The sequence below is a fragment of the Camelus bactrianus genome, chromosome X (assembly GCF_048773025.1).
Source record: "Camelus bactrianus isolate YW-2024 breed Bactrian camel chromosome X, ASM4877302v1, whole genome shotgun sequence".
NCBI classification, from domain to species: domain Eukaryota; kingdom Metazoa; phylum Chordata; class Mammalia; order Artiodactyla; family Camelidae; genus Camelus; species Camelus bactrianus.
The window spans coordinates 66732668-66741715 of NC_133575.1; positions in this window are offsets into that span (position 1 = coordinate 66732668).

Consider the following 9048-nt stretch of genomic DNA (forward strand, 5'->3'; position numbering starts at 1 on the left):
GATCTGTAATCAAATCTCAGTCCTGCCTGTGAATATGCAGGTCCTCTGAGCATGGATTCAGCTTTAAGCCCTGCCTCTGAGCAGAAGCAATGGCTATGACCCAGCTTCACCTCTTTTCTCATAAGAACACACAAACAATGAAGCCATTTTCTTGATGACTCTGGTTAAAGATTTATCAAGTTTGTTTATTTTTTCAAAGAGCTAATTCTTACTTTCATTGATCTTTTCTATTTTTTTAGCCTCTATTTCATTTATTTCTGCTCTGATCTTTCTTTGCTTCTATTAACTTTGGGTTTTGTTTGTTTTTCCTCTAGTTGCTTTTGGTGTAAGGATAGGTTGTTTCTTTGAGATTTTTCTTGTTTTCTGAGGTAAGCTTGTATCACTATAAACTTCCCTCTTAGAACTGTTTTTGCTGTGTCCCATAGGTTTTACATTATCTTGTTTCCAGTTTGATTTTTCTCCAGTTATTTTTATTTTTTCTTTGATTTTTTTCAGTGATTCATTCATTGTTTAGTAGCAGATGGTTTAGCATCATGTGTTTGGCTTTTGGCAACTTTTTTTCTTGTACTTGATTTTTAATCTCGTAGTGTTGTGGTCAGAAAAGATGTTTGATATGATTTCAATTTTCTCAAATTTACAGAGGCTTGCTTTGCAGCCCAGCATGTGATCTAGTCTGGAGGATGTTCCATATGCACTTGAAAAAATGTGTATTCTCTTTGTTTCAGATGGAATGCTTTATAAATATCAATTAAACCCATCTGTATAATATGTCATTTAAGTCTTATGTTTATTGAATTTTTGTCTGGATGATCTGTCCATTGATGTACATAAGACCATAAAATTCCCCACTATTATTGTGTTCTGTTTGTTTCTCCCTTTATGTCTGTTAACATTTACCATATATACAGAGATTTTTCTATGTTAGGTGCATATATATTTACAATTATTATTTTTTCTTCTTGGACCGATCCTTTGATCATTATGTAGTGTCATTCTTTATCTCTTGTAATAGCCTTTATTTTAAAGTCTGCTTTGTCTGATATAAGTATTGCTACTCTGGCTTTCTTCTTATTTCCACTTGCATAGAATACTTTTTATTTAATCCCCTCAGTTTCAGTCTGTATTTGTCTCTAGATCTGAAGTGAGTCTTTAGTAGGCAGCAAATCTACAGGTCTTATTTTTGTATCCATTCAACCAGTCTGTGTCTTTTACTAGGAGCATTTACTCTATTTACATTTAAGGTAATTATCAATAGGTATGTTCTTCTTGTCATTTTGTCCATTATTTTGGATTTTTTTCTTTTTTTTTTTTTTGCTCTGTTCTCTTGTGATTTGCTGACTATCTTTAGTTTTATGTTTGGATTCCTTTTTCTTTTTTGTGTGTATATCTATTATAGAGTTTTAGTTTCACTTTATATATGGAATCTAAAGGGGAAAAGTAGCTATCTTAATATCATACAGAGAGGACTTGAGAGCAAGGAAAGTTATCAGGGATAAAAAGGCACACTACTTAATGACAAAGGGGTAAGTTCTCCAAGAAGAAATTACATTTCTTAATTTGTGTGTGCCTAAGAAATGAGCATCAAAATATGTGAGGTAAAAACTGATAGAAATGAAATGATAAATAGATTAATCTACTGTTATTGTTGAAGACTTCAGTGCCCCTCTATCAGAACTGGACAGATCCAGCAGTCAGGAAATCACTAAGAACATAGTTCAACTCAACAGCTTGATCAACTGGGTATATTGTACATCTACAGACTATTTTGTCCTAAAACAGAATACACATTCTTCTCAGGCTCACATGGAACATCTGCAAAGATAGACCACATTACATGTCATAAAACACATCTTAACAAATATAAAATAATATAAATTATACAGGATCTTCTCTCAGACCACAATAAAATTAAATGAGAAATCAATAACAGAAAGATAGTTGGAAAATTCCTAAATACTCAGAGATTAAACAACACATTAAAAATAACACATAAGTTAAATAAGAAATCTCAAGAGAAATTTAAAAATACTTTGAACTAAGTGAAAATGAAAATTCAACATATCAAAATTTATGGAATGCATTCAAAGTTTAGATGGAATTTTATAACATTGAATGAATATATTAGAAAAGAATAATGTTCTAAAATCAAATAATCTAAGCTTACACCTTAGGAAACTAGAAAAATAAGAGCAAGGTAAATCCAACATAAATAGAAAAAAAAAATGAAATAATAAAATTAGAGCAAAATCAATGAAATTCAAAAAGGAAATCAAAACATAAAATTAAAACCAAATGTCTATCCAAGCTAACCATGAAAAATTAGTGAAGGAACAAACTATTAGTATCAAAAATATATGAGGGGGCATTATAACAGGTCTCATAGACATTAATAGAGTAATAGAGGAATATTATGAACAACTCTTTGCCACAAATGTGATACCCTAGATGAAATAAATCAAATCTCTGAAAGACAATTTGCAAATACTCACAAAAGAAGACATCTACATTTGGAATAGATCTATACTTAAAAAATAAAATGAGTCATTAATTAAGAACATCTGAAATAGAAAACATCAGGCCCAGATGGGTCTACTGTGAATTCTACCAAATATTTAATGGATAAATTATACCAGTTCTCCACAATCTTTTTCAGAAGATTGAAACAGAGAGAATACTTTCATATTCATTATATGAAGCCAGAATTACCTTAATAGCAAAATCAGATAAAGATATTACAAGAAAAATAACTACAGACCACTATTTCTATGAACATAAATGCAAAATCCTCAACAATATATTATCAAGTTGAATCCAACAATGTACAAAATGAATTATTTACCACAACTACATGGGATTTACCCAAAGTATGCAAAGCTGATTTAACATTTGAAGTTCAATTAATTTAATTCATCACATTAACAGTCTAAGAAAGAAAACTCACAAGATCATATCAGTAGATGCAGTAAAAGCATTTGACAAAATTCAACAACCATCCATGATAAAACTGTTACTAACTAGAAACAAAGGGGAACCTCCTTAACTTGATAAGGAATAACTATAAAAATATCTACAGTTATAATCATATTCAATGGTGAGAAACTTGAAGCTTTCCCATTAAAATCAGGAGTACGGCAAGGATGCCACATTTCACCACTGCTTTTCAGCTTAATACTGGAAGTACTAGCTAATTCAATAAGACAAGGAAAAAAAGATGTACAGACTATGAAGGAAGAATTAAAACTGTCTTTGTTCTCAGATGACATTATCACTTATGCAGAAAATCTTAAAGAGTCAAAATAATTCCTGGAACTATAAATTATTATAGTAAGCTTACCAATACAGTGTTAATGTACAAATGTCAATCACTTCTTATATATTAACAATGAATAAGAGAAATTTGAAATTGAAAACACAATATCACCCATATTAGCACCCCCCAAAATCAAACACTTAATTATAAATCAAATAAAATATGTAAGAAGATCTACATAAGGAAAGCTAAACAACTGATGAAAAAATCAAAGGAGAACTAAATAAATGGAGTGATATTCCATGTTCATGAGCCATGAGGAAGGCTCAATATTGTCAAGTTATCATTTCTTCAAAATTTGATCTATAGATTAATACAATCCCAATAAAAGTCCTAGCAAGTTATTTTATGAATATTTACAAAAGTTATTCTAAAATTTATTTGGAGAGACAAAAGGCCCAGAATAGTCAACATAACATTGAAGAACAACAAAAATTTGGAGGACTGACATTTCCTGTACTAAACACTTATTATAATTTAACAGTACTTATTAAAAGAATAGACAAATAGATCAATAGAAAAGATAGAACAGAATAGAGTGCCTAAAAATAGACACACATAGTTAGAGTCAATTTATCTTTGACAAAGGAGGAAAGGCAGTAAAATGGAGCAAAAATAGTCTTTTCAACCATTGATACTAGAACAACTGGACATCCACATGCAAAAAAGAATGAATCTAGACACAGACCTTACAGCTTTCACAAAAATTAACTCAAAATGGATCAGAGATCTTAATGTAAAACTCAAAACTATAAATCTCCTAGAAGTTAACATAAGAGAAAATCCAGATGACCTTGGGCTTGTAATGACTTTCTACATATAAAGACCAAAAGCATGATCCACGAAAGGAAGAATTAGTAAGTTGGACTTCATTGAAACCAAGACTATTTGTGTGTGAAAGACACTGTGAAGGAAATGAGACAAAGCACAGACATGGAAAAATGTTTGCAAAAGATATATCTGAAAAAAGAACTGTTATCAAAAATATACAAAGAACTCTTAACGCTCAACAATAAGAAAACAAACAACCAAATTAAAAAGTGGACCAAACCTCACCAAAAAGATACAAAGGGGCCAAGTAAGCATGTGAAAGAATGTCCACATCATATGTTATCAGAGAAATGCAACTCAAAGCAATAGACATCCCTGAACATCTATTAGAAAGGTCAAATCAAACACCAAATGGTGGTGAGAATGTGGAGCAATGAGAACTCTTCATTACTGATGGGAATGTGAAATGGTACAACTAATTTGGAAGACAGTTTAGCTATTTCTTACCAAACCAAACATACTTTTTCCATACAATCTAGCAACTGTTCTCCCTTGTGTTTATTCAAGGGAGTTGAAAATTTATATCCACACAAAACCCTACAGAAAGCTTTAGTCATAATTACCAAAACTTGGAAGTAAAACAAGATGACTTTTAGTAGGTGAATGGATAAACTGTGGTACATTCAGACAATGGAACAGTACTCAGTGCTAAAAAGAAATAAGTATTCACATCGTGAAAAAACATGGAGGAAACAAATATATATTACTAACTGAAAGAAGCCAATCTGAAAAGCCTACGGATTACATGATTCTCACTGTATGGCATTATATGAAAAGGCAAAGCTATGAAGACAGTAAAAAGATCAGTGATTGCCAGGGGTCAGGGAGGAGGTAGTTATAATAGTTATAAATAGATAGGGCACAGGGGACTTTTAGGGCAGTGAAACTATTCTGTATGATATTATAATGGTGGTTACATGTCATTATATCTTTTTCCAAACCCATAGAATGTACAAAACCAAGAATGAGCCAGAAGCTATGGATGATAATGATGTGTCAACATGGGTTCATCAGTGTAACAAATGTACCACTATAGTGGGAGATGTTGATAATCAGAGAGGCATTTTTTGTGTGGAGGCAGAGAGATGTATAGAAATTCTCTGTACCTTCTGCTCAATTTTGCCTTGAAACTAGAACCATTCTAAAAATAAAATCTATTTAAAAACAAATGGACATAATAAACAGTGAAAAAAGGTTGCAAATAATATGTACAGTATGACCTTTTATGAAAAATATGTACACAAATGTATGCTTATGGCTAGAACAAATGTAAAAGACTATACATCAAAATACTACTAGTAGTTATCTTCAAGTATAATACAATTTTTTTTCATAATTTCATGCATTTGTAACTTTTTATACAAGTTATTAAAATAAAGTATTTCTATTTTGGAAAACAAAAATCAGTAAGTAAAAATCTTTTGGACATTTATGACATTTCTTTTTTCAAACAGTGTATGTTTGCATTAGTAAACCAAATATTAAAGATATTTTATATTTACAAAAAAAAGGGGCTTGCACCATATTCATTTCACGTCATGAAGCTAAAATCAATACCAAACTGTTTCTACTGTTGATTTGGCCTGATCTTCATGAATTGAGACCCTCTTTTGCAGCATAAAGTGTACCCAAATACATAGAACCAAATATAATCCCTACAAAATAAAAGAGAGATGTGTGTTATTTTTCATTCTTCCTCAAGATTAACTATTACACAAATATACTGACATTTTTGATAGAGAAGAGTACATAAAACCATGTTTTCCTCCTCCCTGAGACTTCTTAGAGAAAATTCTCTAATATAGAAATTGGAATTTCTCCAATGAAACAATATATACAGATAGGAAGGATTTTACTGCAAGAAATAAAGACACTATTTTTTAAAAGCAACAGATTTCCATAGTAATTTCTTCATGAAGTATAAGCCAACATTCAAGTCACAGGCTAACTCTATTTACATATCTACATTATTTACATATCTACATTATTGTGGATACCCATAGAAGTCTAGTCCATCTAGCATGTCATCATTTACTAACATGTGCTCCCTCTGCTGGATTGCTGGCCATACAACAAGAGAGAACATTGGGCATGGGTAAATAATTTCATTATTATTGGTCATTTATCTGTGTCGTGTGGAATATAAAATTATTTATGATTTTAAATTTGAATAAATATGAGTAAATATAACTTTGTGGTAGTAATTTTATTGCTTAGCTTGTTTACTGTTTTTCAAAGATCATGAAATGTATATTTAATAATCCATGATGCCTTTTGAATTGGATATTTATAAATGAGATATTTTTATTAAAGATCCACCATCAACTTTCCTCAAAACTGATATCTTAATTTACTATTTACTTAAAATTCAAACTTTTCTTTGGCGATCTACTTCACACTTGCATTTTGGTTCTCACATTCTGCTATCTCTAGTTAACTATAGTACTGGTTTTCCTGGGACAGTCACAGAATATGTAATGTGTTTGTAAAATTATTGGGTAGGAAATGGTTACCTTAGATGACTTACTCATAACCTTCTTATCCCTACCAACATGGCTGTCAGCTTCCTATGTTTGCTTCTTTGACAAAGTGTGAACTGGTGGATTTCACCATTCCTACTCACAGTCCCTTATCTTCCCATAGAGTAAAATTAAACTATGAACAAAATGGTGAATAGTTAAAAGATTTGATGATTATGATAAGAGGCAGAGCTATTTTCCACCATTAAGAACTGCTACTTTAATAGAGTAGCTGATGGCAAAGAGATGCACACCTTACCTGCTCACAAATTCTTAGATCTTTCTGGGAATGATACACTTTGCTTAACAGCTATTCCTAGGCCTTTGTTCTTTGCTGCTGTTCTCTGTCCCTTGTGTGCAGTTAAAACAACTGCTTTACTCCTGATTATTTTTTCCTTATTATGATGACTATGGAAACAAAGGGTATTAATGAATAAATAAAAAGCATACCCATGAATAAAATAAAAATAATTGCATTAAAAACAAAATGTACTTCCCACCTCTGAATTCTATCTTTCTGATGTAATAAATCATTTAATGAAATAAATTTAATTGAAAATGGACAAAGCTGATTCCTGTTAAAAATTATTTGAACTCTAATGCTTATAACTTAGATATTACACATTCAGTTGGCTCTAGGGTGCTCAAATTGCATCAGCAAAAGGATTAGTTAGCCAATTAATTCAGATCACAATAATAATGGTATATATTAGTAAATAGAAAACCTAAAGACCCCAAAGACTATATCTAGACTACTGGAAAACCATCTTGGACTTTATCTAAAGTGAAATAAAATTTCAGGGTCTGTTTTAAAGCAAATTAAAATCTATAAATGGAATGAGAAAAAATTTGCCAAGGTCTAATTTGCAAGCAAAAAATAGGGATAGATTACATGGTTTCCATTAACAGTTTAAAACCAGGTGAAATACAAGAAATCCACTTTATGGACTTCTACATAGAAAAATCATTAATGTTTAGAATGCATTACATGCATTAGCTGTTCATCAACTCTGAAATATATTTTCTTTTTATACAAATGTTCAATCCCCAAAGCATTCAAATGTGGTTCTTATAGTATTTGCTAAACTAGCTTCCTCCTAGACTTAGTCATAAGCCAGGCTTAATAACAAAGATCATTTATACATCTAATAAGCTTGGGGAAAAAATGATAGAAAGAACAAAGAGGACATGAAGCTCTCTGAAAATGGAGCTCTTTTGGCAGGATAAGCAGAATTATGAGCAACAGGAGAAATGTGAGTAATTAAAGCAACAATATCTCTATATCTTCTGGCTGACAGAGGGAAGCTACAAGTTAGCTCTGGGCAAGAAAACACTGAGTTTAGAGTTCCAAAGTTATTGAAAGCCAAATGGGAAGGGTTAAAGAGGCAATTTCATTAGAAAGAAGGAAGTCAATTGGTTTAAGACACCAGTTGCCCTCAGTCCTGTAAACTTTAAAGGATAAAGTAAGCAAGGAGATAAGTAAGCATTTGGAAGCTAAATGATACAGGAGGAGTATCTTTTGAAGAAAAGAGGGGAAAGGGGTGGAAAATAAGAGGACAAAAATGAGGTAGGGGATAGGTTATAAATGATTTATCATTGAGATTTAAAGTCTCACATTGAAGTGAAACAGAATATTTTTTTAATCAAGGGGCTCTAGGCAAAGAGAATAAGGGGAACTTTGAAAAATTTTCTTAGAAATTAATGTTTTTAAGGTTTGCTCATAATAATTTTTCTGATCTCTCCAATTGTAATTATTCCCAATTATAATTTATAACTTATTCTTCAGATCGAGTTCAAGTATCCTTAAAAATATTCTGAAAGAAAATGTATTAGAAATGAAAAAAAATTAAATACCTAAAATGGTAATCTGGCCATTTCAGATATTTTAATGTTCTAAAACAGGGTCAGTAATATTTCAGAAGTGAGATGCCTAATTGATGACCTCTGTTCTTACGCATTGCACATGCACAGGGACAGGTGGTATAGCAAAGAACTCCAAGAAGATACCTAACTTTAAATAGCCCCCCTATTTCTTCCAAACAATTATAAATTAATTGGATAAACAATTTTAAAAGCCTTCCTTTAAAGTGAAAAAAAAAAATCTCCTAACCATGTCAGATATTTTATCTTTTCTCCCCCTGGATACACAGAGAGGCTTTAATGAGATGTAGTTCACATCATAAACAATTCATTCATTTAAGGCATACAAGTCAATGGTTTTCAGTATATTCACAGAGTTGTACAACCACCATAACAATAAATTTTAGAACTTTTTCATAGCCCCCAAAAAGAACTTGGTACCCATTAGCAGTCATTCCCCATTTCCCCTCAATCCTCATTACCCAGCCGTAGCAATCATTCGTTCATTCAGTAGTCATTTAGTAAGTG